We start from the raw sequence: 26,120 nt of genomic DNA on the forward strand, positions 1-26,120 counted from the left end.
AAACTACTTACCAATTCAGGCAGCCCTGCAATACACACACATTCTATAATTTTTTGTCACATATCATCTTGTATGACAGCATGGGCACAGGCTTCTCCAACTGTAACCAAACGCATTGGCTATTTATACAACTGGGTTGTAAAAAATTATAGGTAAAAAGCCAATCTGCGATCAACATTCTATCATTATTAAGGAATTGCTAATGAGCTTTGAAAGCTTTATTAGTTTATTTTCTTAAACTTTTTCATAAATGGATCCATCATGTAGCACCAGAGTCTTTACCTACGCTTGTTGAGAGACAGACTCGCAATAAAGTCACGAGAATCGCCACCAATCATGACTGTAAAATACAATTTTTTACATGGTATTTGCAGAACAACCTTTGGACAAGCTGCTTTCTCTGTTAAGAGCTCTAAGCCTGGGAACTCATTTCCATCTGATTTTCAGAAAATGACTAACATTAAAATATTTACTACATGGCCCAAGAATTGGCTAAAGATGAACCAGAACTGTACTCATTTTAAATATTGTAATTGTTTTTGATTCACTAGTTTAAATACATTGTTTTGTGTCTCTTTTAGATTTTTTTATTGTGTTTACTGTTAATTTAAACTTTTTATTTAAGCAAACTATTAAAGGTCCTTATAGGGACGGGTGTTCCGGATTAGTTATGGCTATAAGCACTGTGATGCAGGCATTGGATTGTCTTGGCCAATGTTTCTGGTATCTGTCCCTGTCAAATAAGTACCAATATTTCATTATGTCATCCATGTTCAAAATTTATCTGCTTAGAAGTTTCCACATTTTTATGCAGGAAGAAAGTCTTGGGTTTGAAGCTTCATGTCCTTTTCATGGAGTCATTTCATGTCCTGCCTGCGCGTGTGTAGGTGTATGTGTTTGTGAAAATACTCTCCATCTTCCTCCCGCAGTCCAAACACACGACTCTTAGATTAATTTGTCTTGCCAGGTATAGTGTGTTTCATGTTGTTTGTCCTTTGTGTGTGTCTCTATTGCCTGTGATGAACTACTGACCTGTTCAGGGTGTGTACTGCTTTCTAACCTCTGGAAATAGGGACCAGTGACCCCTGAAAGAGGATGGATGGATGGATGGATGGATGGATCCCTCTCATGTACAAAGCATTTACTTTATTAGTAATCATTCATTTAATAAAAAGTACCTTTTGTGTTACATTTTGTGGTCTTAAGGAACCTCTGTTGATTTTGGGGACCTATGAAAACACTTAGATTACACAAGAATCGGGTCAACTCAGTTCAAAACCATGGGTTTTAAGTTTGTATTGCTTCCTGGTCACTTTGCAAGAGTTTTTCGTACAATATAAGATTTTATAAATTTGACCATTTAATATTTGCTATGAAAACAAACTAACATTAATATTCACTTTTAGACATGATAAAGCATTCTTAGGACTCTCATTTTGATATATATATTTGTATTTTAGAGATCGTTTCCATTTTGTGTGTCTCTGCTACTTTGTTCAGTCTCTCTCTTCCTGCTTTGGCCTGTGCTGCTGCAGCTCTGCTGCTGATGGAAGGGATTGTCTAGTTTTATTAATATGACAGGTGAGCCTGCCCAGCTGCTACCTGAGAGAGTCTTTGTGTGTTTTGTGTGTGTGTGTGCATGTGGCAAAAAGAGGCAGCTGTCTCATACACGCAAAGCACACAAGGTCTCATTTGAACCCTTTCACGCAGGCATTAATGCGGGCATGCAGACTTTTATTTTAACAAACAAATGAAATTTAAAGGATGTAATAATGTGAAGTAGATCAACATATTTAGTCGATCCAGTGGAAGAAAACTCACAAGCTCTCCACTTTTTTCCATCATTGCTCTCATATATTACCACATTGTTTACTTCCTGAGCTGGTGTAATTTTCACTGCCCCCACTGAGACGACCATAACATCCCTGCTCTTGTATATACACTTTATGATTCGTCTCCTATGTTGAGGTTCAATACATCCATATTGACTCAGGTAATTGAACACAAGGGACACAAGCTGTATTCATAAAAGAGACGGACAGGCGTTGCAGTGAATGGAAGGTTATTGGAATAGCCGTGAAAAGCCTCTGGCAGCTTGATCGACGTTGTTTTAACTTTGGATGTCTGTCACTGGCTTCAGTTCAGGCATGACGAAGGCAGAGCAGAGGTCTTCGACCTAAACAGATTTTGTTCAGAGTCGATCCATTACCTGAGTGGTGGGTTGCCTTTGTCTTACGACTCCATGTAGAAAATGAACACACTGAAACAGTCCAGGCCAACAGGCATGAAATAATTAATTTGCTTGTAAACTTTTAAAGGTTTGAAGGTTAAAAATTGGTTGTGACTTACAGTACAACCTTAAGCCAGAACATATGATTTGAAAATAATTTACTTTGATTTTTATGCAGACATACTTGATCTTTCACTTACTTTAACTTGTTTTCTCTCTCACTTAAGAATATCCCTGGCAGTTTTTTAAATATAGAAACAATCCTGTTATATATGCAGGTAGTGTGCTGATCTCCAACATATGGATATTTTTGTACTGCTCAAAACAGTTTTTAGCTTGAAGTCAAGCACATAAAAATATTTCACACTTTCTAATAATATAATTCTATAATACCTAATATGAACTTAATAGGATAAATCAGAAAGTTTTAAACCAATCCATGATTAATCACTGCTGTACATATTGAATAATGTGGCAAACCATGAATATACAGTATGCTTGTCAGATATGTTTGGCACTTTTAATCTGAGAAGCTGTTTTTACTCCAGACTTATTTGTCTTTAAGTCTATAAAATTTGATTTTGGACAGTAATAGATTATTTTTTTCCTTAATGACTGTTTAATATGAGGTATCATTTGCATCACCCAAGTCGACCACTTTTTGATTTGTTCCACTTTGACAATTTATCTCAAAGAAGGACATGATGCCTAGAGGAGGGTGGAGTCATTGGTTCAGTGAGAAAGCAAAAAGCCAAAGAAAAGAGAAGCCTGCTCAACCACTGAGTGAGACTCTTGAGTTTATGAACATTGCTATAGTTTAACAGGTTTATTCATACCAGATCAAAATCACTTCATTTGTGGAATGCTGAAATGCCCCAATAGATCTATCTCTCAAAATACACGATGAGTTTTATTAGCATTCCTTGAGAAGTCAACAAACTATTTGGTGACTGAACAGAGATCATGCTGCCCCACTTAGTTAACAGAGTCTGGAGACGGAGTCAGCCTGCACTGACCCGTGACTGCCATGGCCGACTGCTTGGTAATCTCTCTGCTCCACCAAAATGCTGTTTAGTGTTTTTTTTCTCACTACGTTAAATGCACTACATTTTTACACTCCGGTTTCAGGAGACACAACTTTTATGAAAACACCAGTTAAAATATAACTGAATTATACAAGGTGCCACCATAAAGAACAAGTGTGTTTTTGTATGTAAAAGAGCTTTGAACAGAAGGCAGCTCAGTCTTTCTTGAGCAGACTATGTTTAAAAGCAGAAAAAACAGAATTAGAACAAAGATCCTCCGATCCACAAGGAGGCCATTACTCAGGATCTACATTTTCTATAGAGTGGAATATCACATCTTTCTAGGTGTGGACCTGTCAAAAGACAAGGGGTTAATGCGGTGCATTGCCGCTTTAAAGCACACCTTGCTCTTTTCAAATTTTACCATTGTGCATGGCAAGATCAAACGAGCCCTTTCAACATGTCGCTGTGTTTGGGTGGCTTTCATGTCTTACCTCATTACTGGAAAACGTTTCTTTTGACTGCAGCCGAGGTTTCAGAGGAGTCTGGACAGACAATGGGGCTGGACGACTTTCAGGGTTGTACAATGAGAAGGCAACAAAGATGTTGTCTCAAATCCCTCTTGAGGTGCTGGAGCACCAACTCTGTACTGTGGCCTGCAGGCCTGTGTACTACAGTCAAACTCCTGAAGCAGAGGATTTGTACATCATCTGATCAGACTCTGCTCACGTGGAAGAAAATCTAAATCCTTGCAGGGAATCATTAGAAAATCAGAAATGAGATGAACTCTTCCTATTTTAAACTAAATTCTGAAAGTAAAAAATGGTGAAAGGAAAGCAAAAAAAAAAAACAAACAATTACATCAAATTCCAATTTTAGAGTATCATAAGGGGATATTTTGCAGTTTTTTTAGGCTTCTGAATTAGATCAAGTGTATTTAAAATCTATTTTACCTACATTTATCAAATCTGTGTTGGAAAAATTTAAACCATGTTTTTCAATTCATTCAACTAGTGTAAAACCATAGGGCCTAAAGGCCAAAAACGCAATAAGATGAATCTTTCAGAAAATATTTAAATATTTCCAAAGTGAATTTATCCCCAAAAAAGTGAGTAGAAATCCCATCAACAATGTTGCAAATTATCAAGAAATGAATCAATTTGAAATAGAAATCTAAAATATTAATAGACTTATTATTACTACAAAATGTTTTTTTTCTTACTTATCAAGACTGAAGATGAATGAAATCAATTTCCAACCATTTCAGGGCTGTTTTGGCTTAAGAAAAAAAAAACATAAAATAGGACTTGAAGAATGAAAGTTGAAAACACGTCCTCATAAAGACATCTGTCAATGTCTAAATGTGGCTGAAAGGTCGTTTGGGTTGGTCAAATAGGCTAACAAAGCCTGACTTCTCAACATCTTTGTTTAGGCTACATTTGGATGGGCTTCTGAAAAACAAGGACTGGGCAACATTATAAATCCATAATGTCCATGGGTGCCCAGGGTGTGGAAGAAATGAGGAGGATTAGAGAAAATCATATCCTGAATAACACACCACACATTTCTTAAAAATAAAATACTTTATTCAGACATGACAATATATTCAGTTTTAAATTATACTTAGTTCCAATATTTTTTGGGGGAAATGGGCAAACAAAACTTTTCTTGCTATGAGAAATAAGCTGCAAAAGTCAGAGAACCCATAGAAAATTGGGGTTTCATTGATCAGTGGAGGGTTCATGAAGAAACCACATTTAATTTTTTATTTATTTTTTTCTGGAAGACTGTTCATCTCATACACAAAAAACAGCGCTGACATTTTTGCTTTTTCTGTGATTTCTCATCCTTTCTAGTCAGACCTTTTTTTTCATGTTTGCTACTTGCATGTTGATAGATTTATTTCTTCTCTTCCTGATGCTGAGTTTTTGTAAAGAATTTTATCACCTTTATCCTTTGATAACTGATCTACAGGGTCAGGCACGAGCAGTTTTCAAACCCAAAATCCATCATTAGATAATAAAGATATAAAATGAAAAAAAAAGCCTTTCCTGTGATTTAGCTAGAGAGCCAAATTGAAAATGAAATATGGGCACCTTATGTGAATTTTCCACTCTGACCATTTTTCCTTTGCTCTGAGGTACTGGCCTATAAGAGCAAAGCTTTTGTTCCCTTTATCACTCGCTGTTCATTTGTCTCCTAGCCGGAAAAGCCGTGTTAAGATAACACCATCCTATCATCTGATTGTCTTATCAAACTTGAGAGACACAGCACCCCAAGTCACTGTGATGAAAAGGTTAAGCACTTCAGTAATCTTTGGTTATAGCTTGCTGCTAAAATACTATCTTTCTTCAATAGATTATTTAGATTTTTTCATGTTTTCTTTGTTATTTTCTACTTATATATAACATAACTCAAGTTCAGGTTAATTTCTTATGGCCTCTTCTCAGGATTTCAAGTGCAAGAGTGTGCAACCTTTACGCAGCATTTGACACCGAGGTCAGTCGTATTGCCCCACTTGAACTAAAAGACATTTAGTTTGGTTTAGAAAGTGAAAACATGGACACCATTAATTTGTTTGCTCTCCCACTAGTCATGACCGCAGCAAATGCCATCACCTCAAAGAAGTGGTCAGCCGTCCTCACTTTTATTTGTTTGTTTCTTTGGAGAGTGTGAGAAGTTCTGGAGCCTGGCTGCAGCGGACATTGCATTTGTGCAAGGAAGAGGGGTGGGGGGGGGCGGCGACCATGCAGAAGGAGAAAGCTATAGGGAGCTAGCAAACAAGTTAGCTGGTGACAGAGCGGGGGGTTGAGGAGGTGGTGATGGTGCTGGGAGGGGTGGGGATTCATTTAGCCAGGCATAGCTGCTCTTGTTTGTGGTTGTCCCTGACAGCGTCGGCACCGCTGCTCCAAAGCACCTGTGTTTGCTCACTAGCTTTCCCCCAATCTGCTCAAAAAATGCTGTGAGCATGTCACATGGTGGCCAGATAGCCTGGGCACCATGGGAATACAAAAGCCGGGGCTTTTAGAACAGTTAATCATTAATAGAGGCATCTCTTTTGTTCCCATTCAGCTCCGTGCTGACAGAGGCTTTGATATTACATATGGCAGACAGGTCAGACGCAGATATAGCCAAGTGCATCGACAGGAAGGAGCTTTCAGCTCAAATGATGCAGGGAGATGAAAGTGAGGCTGCCTGGATATGTCTCCTCATAGGAACATCCATGAATTTCTGTAGAGGATGGAAAGAACAGTGATATAGTGTGACATTACAGTCCATTACTATGTTTTAAATTAACATAGCTCACACTTATTGATCCCCTTGATTCATCATTTTCCTGAGACCCAAAAGTCTCTTCACAGAGACTAGCCTTGACTCACTTGGTTTTGAAACCTACGGATTGTACAAAAGGTTTTCAAAAGAAATAACCATGATGCAGCAATAACTAAAGGGAGATAATCTGGATGTATTTAAACATTGTGAGGTTATGGTGACATATTTGAGCTGACAGACGATAACGCTCCTTTTGAAGTGTCTTCATGTGACAACTGCAGTGTAGCTGCTTCATGTTCTGAAATTTGATTCAGATTTTACGTCTGTCAAGAACAAGATTGCAAAACAGAGAGTTTTAAATGGACAATCAAAGCTGTAGTATGTAACTTTTATTTGAAAAACGTGTTTTTTATATACTTGTTCAAACTGTCGTGGCAGTAAAGTTTACAGATAATTGCTCAAAAACATTCACCTTTCTCTGCCTTCTTCCAGTGTTCCCAAAAGTATCAGCGGAAATTTGGTCAGAATGAACCAATCAGAGTAAAGAGGGGGTCCCAGTGCTGTTAATTATGCTTGTCTACATGCTGCCCACACCCTCCCCCTTTTTCTCTAATATACCACAGCTTCTTCTCGACAGCAGAGCCTGCCATGACAGGTTAACATGGCCACCAATGATTGCGGATAAACAGTAGTCCTGTTTTATCCTGCCATTTAGTAAATTGATCAGCATGTGACATAGTGACAGTTTTAACAAATATAAATATCACAAAAATATTTTTTATAAGAGTTACATCCTGCCGCTATGGCAAGTTTTAACACATTGTGGTTGAAAAATTAGAAGCATTTGATATCTTACCAGACTAGAACTATTAATTTAGTAATTTACTATAAATTCAGATCATTTAGTCCCACTGCATACTGACTAGTTTAAAAGGGGCCAAAGCCAATTCAGGCTTTTGCCATCTTTGAAAAACTTTAATTTTAAAAACATTTCAGTGGACTTAACAATCGCTACAAACCTTTGTAGGTAATTATGATCATGATAACTTGATAATTATGTTTTATACAATTATTTGTAATGAAGTTGATGACTATCTATTTATCAGTATTAATACTGATAGATACTTTCTAGTTCTGCAGGTAGTAGTACTGAAACTAAAGTTTGTCAACCTGAAAGAAGATTCGCAGGTGGTGTTTGGTCAGATAAAGAGCATCAGAGTGTTCAGTGAACTGGAATGGAAACTGTGTGGAGTGGTTCACTGGGTGAAACTTTTTTATTGCTTTTTAACCCAGTTGGACCTTAAATAAGACCATGTGAAAATCACACAACAAAGTGTTTTCCAATCATCACATCACTTTGATTATGCATTTTCAACTGAGTGCAAAATATCTTGCTGCAGGTCTCCAGAATTAAAGTTAGCTGTGACACTCCAGCAAGTGAATAGAGCAGATAAGGTTCAGAGCCTAAATATGTACAAGACTGCTTAAATTGACATTGAAAATAATTGGAAAAAAAAAATCATCAACCAAAATGTGTTTGAATCAAAAGGCTTGACTTGTTTTGTTAGCTTAAATTAGCATTTGATAAAAACTCAATTAATTAGGATAACTAATTCCAACTGTTTGAATTAATTTGATTTCTTTTAATCTGATCACATTAAAACTCTATAGATTAACATTGTATTAAATGCTAAAATATTTGTCTTTCATTTTTACACTGCTTAATCCCCCAAGACAGAAGAAGTCTGTACTGGCAATGGTCTCTGACCTACTAGCAATTACCTTTAGCATCTAGGATGGCAAATCAGGGTTGACAATGTCTTGTAGTTAGCTATATATTGCTTTTAGAATTTTAACAGAAAATAACCCTTTCAGTTTTTTGCTGGTTTTTTTTTTTTTTTTTTTTTTTTTTGCATCATTAATAGAAGTAAAAATTAAAAACTAATTACCACGATGGCAAATTAAAAGGGAAAGGCTTTTGGACAGTCCTTGCAATTAATTAACATCCCCTAATCTCAGTTTGCTCTTCATCTTGAACCGTCAATGAGAAATCTGGGACTCATTTCAAGTTGGTCAAAGTCGACTTTGGAGCAGGGGAGTAATACAAATGCATGAACTTGCGTTAACAAAGCAGGGACAGATTTATCTAGAAGGGGGAGATTAGGCTTGTTCAGCCACATTCATATAAAATGCTCTGAAAGGGTCGGAGGCAAACTCTTATCTACCATTTACCTCAACATGCCAATGGTTCTTCATTGAAACTTTGTTTCGACCCCGCCCTGCCCTCCCCTTCAGTGCTAATAATACTGTATGGAAAGCTGAAGAGGATAGTGGGACCACAAACATTTACGGCTGAAAATGCAGCACAAGTGCAGGCAAAGTGGCCACTCGATCTCGGATGCTCAGTGCGCCAGGAGTCAATCATTAACATGGCACTTTTAGTGATATCTGCTCTCTCTCTGGCACTGAGTGGAAGGCCAAAGATAAATGAAGGTTGTGTTTCAGAGAATGAAGTAAGGCTCCAGCTAACAAACTTTAGGTGCTTTAGCAAACATACCAGCTCACACATTGGCTCTTTTTGAGAGGATTGTAGTCGGTTTAATCTGCCCAACAAAGGTGAATGTTTGTATTTGTGTCACAAGGAGAAATTTTCTTAAATGTAACGACATGTTGGTTTCTGGTATTTGTTATTCATTTAGGAATCGTACAAATGACAAATAACACATAACACCTTTCAGTCATCCAACGTTTTCTTTTCTTTTCTGTTTTAACTTGATCCAAGCACTTAACCAGAAAATAAAAAAAGGACGTCTTTGTCTTGTGAGAGTGTCATGCAGCTATAAATCTTCCCCTGCTTCCATGCAGCTCAACTTCTCCACAGTGTTTTTTATTTGCTAACCCTGGTCACCAGCGATAAGGGCCACTGATGTCCCTAAACTGTAGGCTACTAACTTGCCCTGACATGCACACTTGTTTTGTGGAACCTGAAATAGGAGGGAAATAATGAGAAATAAAACAAGTAGTGAATAAAATCCTCTGTTTCATTTTTAAGAAAATGATCTGGTGGAATTGAGTCAAATGACAGACTGAACAAGTGCGTGTCTCAAACAAAAGTTCCTGTTTCAAGAGGGAAAGAGAATTGCTGATGGATGGCTTGGCAAACATAGTTGACATACCTGGGCAATGCCACGGGCCGGTCACAGCCCAGGACTGAGGGGGACATTGTGTTTGAGTTTGTGTGAGCGTGAGTGCGTCAGCGAGGCTCCTCCAGAGCTACCCCTCTTCCCTCCGAGGCTTCCTCTCCCTCCTCTCCTCCGCTCAGGCCGTGGGGATCACTTCAGTCAGCAGAGCCCTGTTTGACAGAGACACAGCCTCCATATAAATCCCATCCTCCTATTTATTTGATGTGCAGTTCTACTAGGAAGCCTTCGATCCGTCCTCGGGGAGCCCGCATCTCAAAACACTCAAATAGTCTGGGTGTGCAGATAAGCTCGGGGCCGGAATTATACTCCCAAATTCACAAATCCTCACAGAGCTTTTTTTTTCTCTTCCCGTTTTAAATCACGTTTACAAAGAAATCTGCATCATATGGACTAACTATTCAACCAGAAACGGTTTTGATACTTTAACAAGCCTTAACATTTGTGTAATTGAAATACACAAAGAAAAATGTGGAGGAAAAATTGTTTTTAGCGCATCTTTCTGAAGTGGGGTTTGGACTGTGAGATGGGTCAGTGCACCCCTGTTGAAGAGGAGTAGACCTTTATGGAGAACACCCAGGAATGTTTAGTTAACTCGCTTGTCACATTCAAGCCTGTATGTCAAAGGTGTTTACCGGGTGTTGACATTGATAGGCTGCTTAAAAGGTAAATGGTGGTATAGAAGTGTCTACCTGAGATATATGCTGAATACATTTTCTATTTTGTTTTTGCAAAAATTTTAAAATTGAAAAATCTAAACAAAAATTGATATGCACAAAAAAAGAAATTAAAGAAAACCTTTATTTTAAGTTACTACAAATTTATACACTTTCACTAAAACATATATCACTCTAAATGCTTCAATAGATATAAAAGGGATTTTAATTCAATTATATTCATGTAACTAAAATGTGCTCAGTTCTCATTTAACTTGCACTCTTCTTTTAGAAAGCACAAATAAATTCTTTGAATTTTATTTAAAAATTATATATATATATATATATATATATATATATATATATATATATATATATATATATATATATATATATATATATATATATATATATATATATATATATATATATATATATATATATATATATATATATATTAAAAAAGAAAAAGAAAAAAAAAACATCCAAACTGGGTCACAGTAACCAGTGGTTATGGCAACCCTGGACTGGACCAAAGCCATGACCCTCACAATGATAAAAATTTTATCTCAGTGCTCAAAGTGTTTATGTAATGGAACACTGTGAAGTGCATGCATATTTAAATGTTTTATTATAATGGGAAATTACAGTGCATTTTGTTCAATAATTTGATAATTTTTAATTGTATAGATCAAATGCATACATAATTGTTTTCATATATTTTTAAACAAGCAATAATCTTTCAACACATATTTTCCAAATTGTTTGAGTTAAACAGCAAAATCTTACATGTAGCAATTTTAAAATGCCAGTAAATTTTATTTTATGCCTCTTTTCTGCTCTTATTAATAATATTATGCAAACATAGCATAATTGCACAGGCATTTAGTTTTATGATGAAACAACATCTAAATACAGCTGATAATGTGCAGTCCAATTTCCCTTTATGTGCCACCGCAGCAATAAAATATAGTGAGTAAGTTATTGAAGGGCAAACATGAGACATGTAATATAAATTTAAATGTTGACAGATCTAAAATGACTCTCAGCATATATATATATATATATATATATATATACACTTTCACTAAAACATATATACATACACTTGAATCTGAAAGGAGAAAATTATGCCACCATAATTATAGTTTTGTTTAAAACAGAAATTAAAAGCATCATGCTTGACATTAACAGTTTGTCTGAACTGAATTTTATCATTTAAAAAAAATTATGAACATGTCTCCATTTTAAGATTAATTTGTTTTTTATAATGTACTTGCAACCAAGAGGATCCTTGCAAATCGTCCATCTGTCTGTCTTTCTGCCTTTCTGCCTCTGTGCTTCCTTCCAGCTGACCACCCACTGAGAGGCTTGTGGTGAGTAGCCACTGTTCCTCACCTCATCCTGGCACCTCTACACTGACCCTACAGGAGACAGCTAACCTGTTAAAGTACCTGGACATCCAATTAGTTTGGGTCACATCACCTCCACGTTTAGCAGCTGAACCAAACACCAGGGAGAGAACCATGGGCTCCCCTCAGACTGTTTCAGGTAAGTGGAGCGGTGTTGTAAGTTTCCTATGACTCACACCGCTCTTTTCTCCACCCATGAATGCTGGAAGATTGTAGGTCGCGGTTAACTTTAAAAACGGAGTACTCTCAGCTCATAAATTACACGGCAAAGGACAACCTTAAGCGGTGTTGAAATGCCTCGAACAGAGCTTTATTTCAGCGCTGCTGAAGCGTGAAGCTGGGAGCACCACCCCACAAGGAGCCTAGCTCTCACAAGCACACATAAGACGGCTATTTATCTTGCCATACCTGAGGTCTGACATGCTGGCAAAGCACTGTTGGTGCACCAAAGGCGGATGCAAAAACAAGCACTTGCTGTTTCTTAACGATGCTGGATTTTTAGGGTGCTTTCACACCGTGTCATACCTTTTTCTTTTCTTTTTTTGCAATAATGAAGTCTGGCCCCACATTTGAAATTTCGCCCCCCCACCCCAACCAACAAAAGGGTTTTCCTTCCTGGGACCTGCCTTGGCACAGCTTCTGGCACTTTGAAATCTGATCTGATAGATTAAGAGCTTAGCCATTAGAATAAACCATTGTGGAGTCATTATGAGTCGTATTTTCATGCTGGCAAAAAAAGAACAGTTTTCATGCTGCGTCTGAGAGGAGAAAAGGCTTTTTGTAACCACAGATCATCACACTGTTTAAATACATTTGAACCCCAGTGAAAAAAAGGAAGCTTACACAACATTTGAGCTTTATACAAATGTGACAGTAAAAACAGGCAGTGAACATGTTTTTTTTTTTTTTTTTTTTTCAAAAGGGCTGCTTCACAACATCATATTGTGTCGAAATCATCCAGAGTCTGACCACCCAAGGGGTCCTGACACCACAACCTTTACAGAGGGGGATGGGTCTCTCCGTGTATTTGTATTTTGGCAAGTGTCTGCTCACATGCATGAATACGCTCTTCCGTCTTACGTGTATTGATCCTCCTATGCATTTCACTGCTCCTCTTTTTTGTTTGTTTGTTTGTTTGTTTGTTTGTTTGTTAGAGAGTCTTTCCTATTCTTAATTTTTTTTTCTCCACATCCCCGGCCTCAAAATCGGCCTGCATCTACTCCGTGCCACATAGACGATACCACACAGATTGAGTGGTAATACACATTCGGCGGAGAACAGTTCAATGTAAATGCAAAACAACCAAACGGCTCAGATAGCGGTCTTATTTTTCCCTCTGAAGCTTTCCTCTTTTAACTTGAAGTCTTTGTTTGGTTCCTTCGTTTTATTTTGTCTTTTAAAAGAATGTGGTTTTCCTATTAAATCAAGATACAAAGAAGTGAAAGTATAAAAAAGTTGGAAACTCAGTTTTTTGTAAACATTTAACATTTTATGAGAATTTCTTTGTTAAACATCTCCAGTTTTCAAATTTTCTCATTATAATTGTTAGATATGAATCATCTCTAATATATTTTGTATGGATGACAAACCTCACAGTGCCCTCAATAACACCACACCAAAGCATTTGTTTTAAGCCTCTGTAAGTCAATAACTGGTTCAAAAACATAAATCTCTTTAAAAATTCACAATTTTTGTAATAAAAATACAAAGACGTGAAACAATAAATACATTTCAGAAATTAAAATTTCTAAAAATTGATTTTTAGAAATAATTTTGTTTTAATAACACCAGTTTTCTCCTCTTTAGTTTGTTGTTGCAGCATAATCAATACCATAGGCTTGTGTGATAATTTAATTGTCGTAGAGAAAAACATTGCATGAATTATAAAGATGATGGCTCCCCTTTACCTTATTGTATTAAAAAAGTTGTATTTGACACAGATACTCCTGAGACAATAATTCAGAATTACACTTTTAAACATAATTGTTTTATTTGCTTAGCAACATTGTTCTTTATAAAAGTATTAAATACTGTTAAAAAAATGTTAAAGCCCTAAAAACTGATTTTTAAATGTATAATTATTTTTGAATGTTTGGACAGCACAATGTTTTTTTTTTAATTATCCCTTGGATTTCTCCTTTTTGTCAGAATTAATATTTTAGGCTTTTTAAAATTATTAAAACCAAAAAGATAAAGAACTTGTAAGCACTTCAGACAGTATATTTACTTAATCCAAAGGGTATTTGGGGAAAGAAGTCCTTTCGTAAAGGAGGTCTAAATTATACATTTAGCTCTAGATTGAAGTTAAAATTCTGCATCTTTATCGCACTCTGTTATTGACTTGTGCTTCTCTCTCAAAGACGAAAAAGAGAGGTCAGGCCTCATCCCCCCAACCCCGACCTAAATCCTGCCTTTTATAGCAAAGTGGGGAGCGATTCAACCTTAAACGAGCACACATGCAGGCAACAGAGATACACATGCGATAACCTGTTCAATTAGACAACACCCACCACTACAGGCAAAAAGTAGACAGATAAATGACCATACAGTATGGTGTACAATGGGAATTAAAAGTATAGGGCAGCTGGGCTCTTATCTGGCCAGGGAAGAAGAAACCAGGCAACAAAGAGAGGCCTACGACTAAGAGGCTTGATGCATGGGAAAGCCATGGGCCGGCCATTGTGGCTGCCCTTCTGCTGAGCAAATAGTCCAAACTGTTCATTCCCCATCTCCTATTCTCTCGTCGGTACATTGTTTGTGTCCTTGCATTTCATTCTGACTGGGGAAGATTGCTCTCAGGGCCAGTGAGCAAACAGTCCAGAAAAGAGCCAGCTATCTCCTGCCGTTCCCAGGAGAACTAGCATTTTTATTTCGGCTCCAAGCTGTCAAAGGATTGGAGAGTTTATGTCAGGATCCTGAATTAATTGCTTTAAGCCTCAGGGCCAGCGGCGACGTTTTCTTTTTTTTTATTATTATTATTATTATTACCAAATGTTTTATAAAATGTTTTCTACCAAATTATGCATTAGCCCTCCTCCTTCTCCTTTTTTTTCTTTTTTCTTTTTTTTTGTTTTTGTTTAGGAGTCGCCAAACATTTGGTATTGGATACATACCGGGATGGTTTGCTGCAATACAAATGATGCGTTTAGATGTTGTTGACAGCACAAAGGCGTGAATGGCTACCGCGCGGCTGTTAAGGATTTGGTAGAGCAAAGGCAAACAGCAAACTTTTTGTGTGGGTGTGTTTTCTTCTATTCCAGGATGGTAAGTGCACGAGCCAAGTCTGGCAATAAAGTGTGTCGGCTTACAGATGCCTCTATAAACCATAGATGTCCAGACATTTGGTGGACGAAGCTTTAGAGGCTCTTAAATATTCCCTATATGGCCAAATGGACTTCATAACCGTCTGTCGCCCTTATATTCCTCCCATGCTAATGGTTAAATTATAACAAAACACAATATATCATACTGGTCTGTCTAAGGATCCATATTTTCCATTCAGCACTGGAAATGTCCACTTTTTCACTGATAATATGGCAATGTATATCTCAACATTCACATCCAAGCTGGCCCTCATTCAGCAGGAGTTGGCTTTTGAGACTGTCCAATCAAATCTTGGTCACTTAACCTGCCACCCATTACCACTATTCACAGTTCACAGATGGAATGTGAAGTACAAATGTGTGGGGGTTACTTTGTGATTATTGTCAGTCATGCTTCAGCTTCATCTCAAACAAAAACTGACATTTCTATTTCAGAATTAATTCCTGTATTCCCATTGAGTCTAAAAGTAACAAAACATGTGAGTAAGTAAAGTTTCATTCTAGCACTGTATATTGATAAAAGTGTTTCAAAGTAAAAACAAAACAACATAAAAATATAAAATCTGCACAAAAACACTTACTTAAAAGAAAAGTATGAACATCACATATCAGAGAAAATAAAAACATATATTGCAGAGCAGCAAACATTAAAGTTAAGGAGTTGACTGGAGCCATGTCTATATAAATGAGCAATTAGCTGCCTTTCAAGAGACTAAATTTACAGTTGCATTCCAAAGTCTTGGTGCTAACTCGAAAGATCCAGAGAGTTGAACAAGTGAGTCGGACCGTCAGCAAACTTGGACTGAAGATCAAAGGGAATGAATGGAGAGAAAAAGGTTGTAGTAGATACAAAATATGTTAGGAAGCTTTTCTATTCAAGGCCTAAAGTTTAGGACTAAACCTCTAAAATTAACTTTCATCCAATACAGGAATGTCCAGAGTGAAATGATGTGCACTCTTTTGTTTGCACCAGTTACAATTATTTCTAAATTAATTTACATAATCTGTAGTAGATCTCACATTTATTTGTTAAATCACCTAAAAGGTCGATCAAAATAATCACAAAAGGTTTGTCTCATCATCTGCTATCAGGGCTTTTACACCAGCATTCTAAATTCAGAAATTTCCCTTAAATAATTAGAGAAAATTCAGATTGAAATAATGTTCAAAGGTACATTAAAGTGTTAAAAACAACCCTCAGATTTCTGAAGCTCAACAGTACAGAGGAGCTAATGTCACTTGGAAATTTTGTTTGATTACAACAAAGGCACAATGTAAAATTTTCTGCTTTATCGGTTTAGCTGAATAAAACTAGAAAATCCATGAAGCACAGAAGCCCCAGAAGAACTGTGAAGGTGGATGTCATTTGCATAGACATGACAACAGGCATTCTTATAGTGTTTTCTCTTTGAGTTTTGAAGTACATGAAGTAAGAAAAAGAACACAACCAATAACTGAGTCTTGAGGAACCCTAACAGACAGAGCTGCATTTTTGATCTAATTTGATTCACCCTGTAGTGTAATTCTGAATATGTTCCTTAATCTTCTTTTAAATTACTCTTCAGTTACATTAATCAAAAGCAATCTTCATATTTCTGTTGCTCAAGTGCACAGATGGGTGCTAAATAACAGAAGTCGTCTTATTAGGGTGATGACCGGAGTCTCTGGGTAATATGTGTTGAGATGGAAACATCATTTAACCAACTCTTGATTTATGTCAGGGACACAAAAGTAGGCCGTTGCCCCAAAAGAGCATTCCAGCTTAGAGATGACAGACATTAATTAAAGAATCTTACAGTCTGTCCTAGTAGAAGGACAAAGAGTAAGAAAAGAGTAGAGCCCAGAAATTAGCCTTGAGAAACACCACAACATAGAGCCGTCTTTCCAGTATTACCTGAATCACATTTCTGACACTGAAAGATCTGTCAAAATTGTACAAAAAAAAAAAATCTATTTCAAACACAGCTGATAATCACAGTCAAATGCCTCAGTATGAAACTCTGATCAACAGCAAAGGATATAGCCCAAAACATTGGCTATATTTATGTTTCTAAAGAGTGATAGAGTTTATAGTCCTAGTTATGAGCATTCTCTCAAAGCCTATAAGTTCTAGGTGCTTTTTTACATAGAATTTTGTGCTTTGAAATCAATTTTAAAAGTGGAACACATGACTGGCTTCTACATGATTAATGTCCTAATGACTGACAATATTAGCAGTATTGTCTCTCTTGAGCATTTTCAAAGAACCTCTTATTTACTTAAAATTAAGATTGTGTATGCATGTATTCTTTGATTGTTCCAATTTACAGTCTTAATCATTATGCTGCCTGCCTTGCTTAGAGGACTTAATAAAAGAAACTATTAATGTAAGTGACATATTTATAAATAAAACAAAGTAAAAATTAAAACCAAAATTTGTATCTGAAAAATTTCTTTGTGCCTCCAGGCAACACATTATGCACTACGGCGTTTGGTGAATGTGATCAAGTAATTAAGCAAAACTTCCACCTGAAAAACAACTTCAAATCCAGTCACTAACAGTTCCACAAATGAGAGGCCTTGGCCTCAGTGAGAGACAGTTGAGGCACTGTCACAACATGATTCATCTCTTTATTGTTGTCACTGGTTAAAGTGAAAATAAAAAGTGGAAACTATTAATGTACTTCCAGCTTATCAAAAACTAGGAACCAAATTACAGTAGTGTCAGAGAACAGTCTGTTACTGTAAAACTTATTCATTGGATTTTAATGATCTGCACTATTTGTAGGAAACATCACAATGAATGTTGCATCACTCTAAGCTTTGGTGAATTTACAATTCTTGCTGATCAACAAATATAGTCAGACTTAGTATTAAGGCACTGAAGGGAGGAAGAGCTTAAAGACTAACTTTGGATTTAATTTCACAGCAGTTAATGCTTGGATATGCTTGAGTTTAATTGGCAGAATTATCATTTTGATACAGTTAAAATTAAAACTTCTGGCATCTTGAACACTAAAATTTGTTGTAATAATCATAAATAAACAACTCACTCAAGCCAAATTTATCTTTTGCTGTTTTAGTGACTAAATAAATACTTTTTAGTATTGAACATGGAATAGCAGTCCAACAGTTGTAGCTTTTGAAAACACAAGTCAGTAACTGAACGTTGAGCCTACATTTCTCTTTCAAAGGGGTTGTGTAATGTAGTTGGCCATTATATTTGCATCCAAAAGTCTTTTAGCAGCATATTACAGGGTTGCATTGTGTTATGCCATTTGCTTGGAAAAGCCCCTTTACAAATCTCCCGTCAGTTTCTAACTCCTGACTTTGATAAATCAAAATGGCAATCCTCGTATCACACAGTCATGTGATATGAAAATGTAACTTAGAAAATTAGAATAAAATTTAAAAATATATACAGTATTTATTGCTGGATTTCAACAAGAAAAGATTTCTCACACATATATTTTAATCCCTTAGCCAAGAAAAACGTATAATTCTCAGATAATTAGACAAACAGTCTAATTATCTGAGAAAGATAATTAGACAAATTTGCCTTATGAGATAAAAAATACATTTTGTCTTTCATTTGGAAATCAAAGCTCCCAAAGTGTGGAAGGAATAGTGGAAAGGCATAAAATTCCTGATTTTTAAGGTTCTGTGTGAAGTTCCTATAAACAGCAATGAATTTGATGAGTAATGTCACCTATTGGTGTTGGTCCTCTGTGTTCTATAAAGTTGAAAGTCAGTTCAGCCGTCTACCAGAAATGCTCATTTCATTTTCCACTGGAATTTGGTGCCGATCCACACTGCCAAAAGTACAAATAAATGCTTTAATAATGGGACCACTGATCCTGATTGGCCAGGAAACTTGCCCGACCTAAGACTCAAAGAGAAGCCATAATGTATTGTCAATAAGAAGGTGAGACACCAAACCAAACAATCCAGCAGAACTGAAAACTGCTATTAAAGCAATCTGTGCTTCCTTAACACCTCAGCAGAGCCACAGGCTGATTGCCTCCATGCCCCACACTGCTTTGATGCAGTAATTCATCCACATACTTTCCGTAGGCTAAGGTTACTGTCAACATTTTCCATTGGCCTTATGTAGTATTCAAATTTTTCTGAGCAGAAAGTGGAGTTTTCAACAGCTCTAAATCAGAACAAAATGCATCCCTCTGCATGATAAATCCATGTCGTGCATGTGCTTCACCTTTTAAATTTAGTTACTGAAATAATTTATTATGCTGCATGTGTAGTCACTGAGCCGTTCTGCAAAATGTTCCCCTCCTCTTTGTGTAATGAAGCATGCACAATTTCCTTTTGCACATGAAAGCAACTGTGTAATCGTGTGTTTATGCCCACAGCCAATTTAACTGTGATGTGCAACATGTCCGCCTTCATGTTTTATCTTTCTATGTGCCACTTAAAGATAAGAGTGCCACAGCTCTGACCAATAAATCTGCCGGTTGACTCCTTAATCTGAAAGGATATTGGGTGACAAATGGCGAGATGTTGCTGTCAGCGTCAAGCAGGCGAGGGTTAAATAGTGTGTATCAGGGGACTACTCTGCTGTCAGGGAAAACATACAGGATTCATCCTTCACCATAATCTGCTCAGCAGCCTTATAGACACCTCCCAGCTTTCCTCAATCCTTCATCCGAGCATCCGTCTCCCCTTTATAAATAACACAGCCATTTATATGGAATTAAATTGGGGATTAATTTGATTCAAGTCAGGGTATGGGAATTCATTAGTGAGCTGACAGTGGCTACATACATGGAGTGAATTTAATTTGAATCCCCCAAGGGAGGCGCTATACAAAGCTGTGTGAAATAGAGCTCTGAAAGACAATTAGGAACGTTGTTTTTTAAAATTCTGACACCAGTAAAGTGGAACTTTATTGCTGTTGATGGCTTTTCATCATATTAGGAGCAGCACTTGATGTCTGGTGAAAGTGAATGAAATGGATAGATGATGTTTGGTGTGAGCGGAGAGGCTCGCCCTTGTCTCGCGGTACGGATCAAGACCCTTGTATGAATGGGACGATGTATAAACAGCTTTTCTTCACCCAGATCTGGCTTTCACTCATGTATGATATTAAAATAGGCACATTATTTGAATGTCAGTGATTCTCATAAATGTCGAAATGGCACATCCGTTGCCGTAGTTTCTGACAAGCAGTGCAATGTAAGGCAAATGCATTAAATTCAACTCCAAAGCAGATTAACGAAGTTACCCCCCAGCAGCACACCACCCTTGCTGTTTTCTAAATTGGACAAGTCCCATTGTAAGATATCCTATCAATGTGCACATGTCTGCATGAGTGAACATATGCAGGACAAAATATTCTGTAGTTTGTTATTCCGAGGACAGCACCGGGGGCACACAGGCTTGTTTGCCTTTGCAGAGAGAGGAGATTGGATTGGGGGTTTAAATGAATCGCTGGCGCACTACGTTTATAGGTTTCATTAACTTTTAATGAGTTGGATGTCCTTCGATGTGATTGGTTGGCAAAGCTTTGCTTTCACTTCCTGAAACAGGAGCACAGGAGGGGGAAGTGAGGGAATATTGCAGCAACTTGGCTTGCATGTTATGACCATGTGCTGCTAAATGTGCCACTTAGGGTGGAAATGGCTCATAAAAAGTCATATTTACGTGGTACTATTCATCAGCTGCTTCTGAGAGTGGAATCTGAAACCTGGATGTATCGAGTCTCGAGGGGAATAAAGAAACCACGGCAGATCAATCACAGTCTAGCAGGCATCCTCTTACCTCTCCTGACTGACATATCATTTTATGGTTGCTCTGCTAGCAAGGTTTGATCTCAAAGACAGGCACGAGGCCCAATGGGAAATGCCTGTGGAATTGTCAAAGAGGGGCTAGAATCACGAGTGAACACAAATGCTTCCAGCTGATGCCTGACTTTATATTAATCTCCATCCAATATAGTATTTTTCTGCCTGGATGATCACACTTTTATTATCTTGCATTGAGGATTTTGTTAGTTTTTTTCTGGATGCTTTATGCCTTGAAACGCTCATCTAACCCTCCCTTCTGGGCCTCAACTTAGAGCTCGTTTGAAACAAAATGACAGTTTCTCAGCTTTATCCCCGTCTATGGAACTCTCCAATTCAGAAGTTCAAATCTGGTTAACAACGATTGATATCCACTGGTTTCTTTGAGACTGTTGCTTTTCAGTTTGCATGATGAGAATAAACACTGACCATCCATCCACTTCCAGAAGCATAAAAGCAGCAGGGCATAGAGAGGCACCCCGTCCAGGCCTGAATGGATTGCCTTTAGGTCACTGCATATCCCACCAGCTGTTGCCTCACAGTACTCAATGGGCATTGTTGATGGCTCTTTCTGTCTCCCTTCTCTGTTTTCTCTCTCAGGACTTGAAGGAGTCCTGCACTGGAATGTCACAGAGTCGTGTCAGAACTGAGTGCAGACACATCACAGATAGCATCCGCTTTCTCACCCTGTCCATTGGGCCATCCCTCTCTTTTTCTGCATTTCTCTTTTTCGCAAATTCACCGTTTCAAGTCATGAAAACTTATCATCTCCATGTTTCGACATGCACTAAATCATTCCATTGTGGCAGTCAAGAAAACAAAGCATGACTCTTTAAAAATAGATATGTACAACTAATAAAATAATACCAATAATAATTTGAAGGTGGGAGGGGGGAAGCAAACTTTCATTAAAAATGTGGTTACAAAAAACATTAAAAATGAAACAGTGATGACTGAAAATAAAGGAAGATTAAAAGATTAAAAAGAAATTAGAAACCCTTTCAAGAATAAGTTCCAAGAATCAAGATATTGATGAGGAAAAAAACAGCAAATGTACATTTTGGCCATGAGATTTAATGTTTTGTCAAGAAAATGTGATCCAGCTGTAATGAAATGGCTCATCAACTCTCACAAGGTAAAAGTTTTCCTGTCAGAAAGCTGTTAGCCCCAAAAATGTATTGTTCTATGTAGAAAGACCAAACTAGACATGTCAACTTATTCACTTACAGTTTTTTATTTTTTTGTTTTTACAAATATAATAAGTTGCCAGGAAAATATGATATTATTAATACATCTAGAATTAATGATAAAACAATATTCTGAAGGTATTCAATAAGTCAAAATGCAGCAAAAGTTGCTGTTGGTTTAACAATGAAAACAATCAGTGAATAGGAAAGTAATTTTGTTTGCAATATATTACATTTTAATTTTTCTATGTTATTTAGTAAAAATCTGCAATACAAGTGAATGGACATTTGGGTTTATGATTGATAAACGATATGATTTATTATTATTATTATTATTATTATTATTATTATTATTATTATTATTATTATTATTATTATTATTATTATTATTATTATTATTATTATTATTATTATTATATTTTCTACATCTTAATAGTTGAGATTAGTCATCCTAAACTGTGAAGACCGTCCATTTTGAAGTGTATTAATAACCTGGTAAAGAAGAATAAAAAAATGAAAACGACTAACAGTGATTATGAAAAACTGCTTATTGATTATTTTTAATCAAAAAAAATATTTGAACCCCCAGTGTGGTAAATGAAATTTATCAAATATAGGCTTGTTGTGAAGCGTATTCTGGCAGACCTTACATTGTAAAAAAAAAAAAAAAAGAAAGAAAGAAAATCAAAGGGATTTTTGAAAGTGGTGAAAGTGAAAAGCAAAAAAAGGAGGGAATAACGCACACTGTGGATGGAGTGACGGGCACGGAGTGTCTCACCGGGACTGGCCGCCCTGCTGTGAAACCATGGGTGGCTCGGAGTTCTGACTTTGTGGTCCCTTTAATATACTGAGGGACGACAGTTTGCCCTGCTAAGATATAGGATTAGGAGTATTTCTGGTGAAAGAGGAGTTAAGTCGGACTAGTGTGGACGGTCCCTCCCCTGCAAAAGGCTGAGACAGAATTACAGCTTGTTGGACCGGTGTCCCGCCGTCTCCGTGGAGACAGATCTACTTGGGTGTTCCAGTCCGCGGGCTTCAGCGCGCATGCAGAACCACGAAGGTGCGGCAATGCTCTCTCTACGGGGTACAGGCCTCATAACATCATGCGACCCCCGTACATAAGTAATTTAATAAACCTGGAGAGAGCCACAGATAGAAATCGAGCAGTATTGATTTGACAAAGCTAAGATTAATTATTACAAATCAGCAGATGAATTATCGTAAAATATGTTAAAAAATATATATATTTTGATTCCAATTTTCCCCTCTTTGGGCCTGTGTTGACTACGTCAGGAAGTTCCATAGCGCTGACGCCCATGGGTGGATGCTCATATTTGGCTTATAATATGAGTCATTCTTAGAGCACGGAGGCCCAAACTCGCCTTTAAGCATTAGAATGCCTCACTTTAGAAGATTGATGCAATTAAAAGCAATTAAAAGACATGGGGAAAGGGGGGTAATTGCGACACGGATAGTTTATCTTTAAACTCTTTTACTGTGATTATCAGAAATATGCGTTGATAATCCCCGCTCATTGCCCAAGTTTTTCCGACTTTATCAAATGTTGCAAATCTGGATGCAGCCAAATCCTTAAATGGATGTAAAAGGTGCGTCTGGGTGCTTTGTTTCCCAGCATGAATGGGGGTCTGATCTGCAGGCCCCTAATCAAGAAATACGCAAATTTGAGCTCAAGAAATGCAAAGAAACCAGGCTAGCGGGTTAAACAAAAAGAAAAAAAAAAAAAAAAAAAGAATCAACAGGCGCGGACATCCTCTTTTTTTCTGTTGCTATAACAACCCATGCGCTGGACTACGATGGTGCCGCAGGGGCGTCTTTCCCTCGTTCAAAAACTTGAACAAGAGTTAAGATAAGAAGAAAAACGAATGTAAATTGTTTCGGCCTCTTTGCATATTTCCCCTCCTCTAGAGCAGATCAAGGCTCCTTACCTTTAAGTCTGCGTAGATCCAAAAGATCATTCCCGGTCTCAAAGCGCGCTATGAAGGAGTCTTTACCGGGGTTACCCCACCTTCAAAGGGCTCGGGGTAAAAGCCGCTTTCAGAGGCAAATGTTTAATATTGGCTGAGAGATTGTAAAAGGGCTCTTCGTTCATTGCAGTCTGTTGAATATTTTTTTTCCAAAAACACTCGTTTTAATTATTATTATTATTATTATTATTATTATTATTATTATTATTATTATTATTATTATTATTATTATTATTATTATTATTATTATTATTATTATTATTATTATTATTATTATTATTATTATTATTATTATTATTATTTACTACGGATTTCTTTTACGCAATTGAGTGGGTTATTTCTGTGGAATGTATAAATCCAACATATATTATTTTCATGTAAATGTTTATGGTTATTTTTGATTATTAAAACTATGACATTAGCAAAATGCATTAGTTGCATCGAATAACAGCGACCCAGTGACAAGACAGAAGTCATATCCAAACCTACGCGAGCATGGGAACGTGATATAAATCAGCCGCACACTGCAAAAAATAGCCAACTGCGTGTCTTCAAGTCCACATTTAGTCTCATTCATCGCCGAACATGTGTAGACATCCGCAGGTCAATCATACTGTCTGGTTTGAAACAACCTGCATAACGATATTTGCTGATGCAATGCGCCCGAATAAAGAAAAAAAAAATTAGCGAATTTATATTTAGATATAATAGGGAAAGATTAAATGTTATTTTGTAATATCGGTTTTTACAGGCGTCTCTCCACCCGGCTCGCAGATCAGAGATACAGAAACTCGCTTCCACCACACAACCTGCAGATCTCTTCATCTTTGTACCACATAAATCCAATAAATCTCCTTTTTCCCATGAGCTCGGTATATCGTCTAATCTCTGCCACCCACATTGCATGCACACGAATTGCCACCAATTTGCTTTACAGTTTAAGCAAAAGAATCCAAGTGAAAAATCTATGTTTTTATGGAAAATAAAAGCTCTCGTACCTGTGCAAAATAGCCGGTGCTTGTTGGCAAGCCCCACTGAAGCCCATTGTAGAAGCTTGCCTTCTGCCTTCTGCAAAGGGCTCCAGACATCACAGCATTTATTTGAGCTCAAACTCTGTCACTGTTGACTTTAGCTACAAAGCAAAGATTTCACTGCCACGCTAGTTAAAAAAAATGATTATTTTACAGAGATATCGATCAGCACGCTATAAAAAAATCAGCTTAGCATTATATGTCTAAAATGAATAGAACGAAATTTAATGTCTGTGTAAATTTACAGAGCCGCGGGCGTCCTATTCAAAGTTTACACTTGTGCAATTTGGCTTGTGCGTGTGCGTGTGTGTGTGTACTCTTCCTATATGCGGGCATAGCCTCCACTCCATTGTTTACTGGCTTTGTTTATTCGCAGATCACGCTGTTTAAAGTGCGATCTGCAAAGAGGGTCTGGAGAATAAACGCACACTTTTGGCCCCCTACGTGTTCAGAAGTTCGAAGGGGTGACGTTTGGGCTATAAAGGGGGCAGAAACTGTCCCCGGCCTTGGATTTGAGTTTGTGACTGTGGGACGAGCTGAGGGGGGGCGGTGAGGGGGTGGTGGTGTTGGATTCATGTAGACGACAGTCAGCCTTCCTTATCTAACAAGAAGGGAGGGTCCCGCTACTTTAAAAATAGAGAGTAGACAATGGAGCCCCAGATTGTGGGAAGAGAAGTTAGAGCATCACGTTCAGGCAGTTCAGGTTCCCAAATCAGGCCTCCTCTGCAGCTATTCTACTGCACTGCGGGAGGTTGTTCTGTCTGACAATGACACTTAATCTTATTCACTGATCTAAACTTTGCAATGTGTGTGTGTGTGTGTGTGTGTGGCGGGAGACATGGAAGACATGTTAGAGTGGGAGACTGACAGGCCTGTATGGTGTTTGACTGAGACACTGTATGTGGGGGAATTTGAATGCCTGATTAAATATCCTTATAGCAAATCAGTTTTACCCTGAATTTCCAAGCGTGTCCATGACGGGCTTGCTTTATGTTACTTTCTGCGAGGTGCCCGTAAT

At 37.3% G+C, this 26,120-nt stretch overlaps 1 long non-coding RNA gene across 1 annotated transcript; it reads right to left on the minus strand.

Annotated features, from left to right (window-relative positions):
- Nucleotides 1-4,429: 4,429 nt before the first annotated feature.
- Nucleotides 4,430-25,162, minus strand: LOC122846411. Its single transcript, XR_006373234.1, has 3 exons — nucleotides 25,070-25,162; nucleotides 9,705-9,880; nucleotides 4,430-6,486 (listed from the first exon to the last, which is right to left on the minus strand). It is a non-coding gene; the product is annotated as an uncharacterized LOC122846411 (long non-coding RNA).
- Between the last annotated feature and the right edge of the window lie 958 nt (nucleotides 25,163-26,120).

The sequence above is a fragment of the Gambusia affinis genome, linkage group LG16 (assembly GCF_019740435.1).
Source record: "Gambusia affinis linkage group LG16, SWU_Gaff_1.0, whole genome shotgun sequence".
NCBI lineage: Eukaryota > Metazoa > Chordata > Actinopteri > Cyprinodontiformes > Poeciliidae > Gambusia > Gambusia affinis.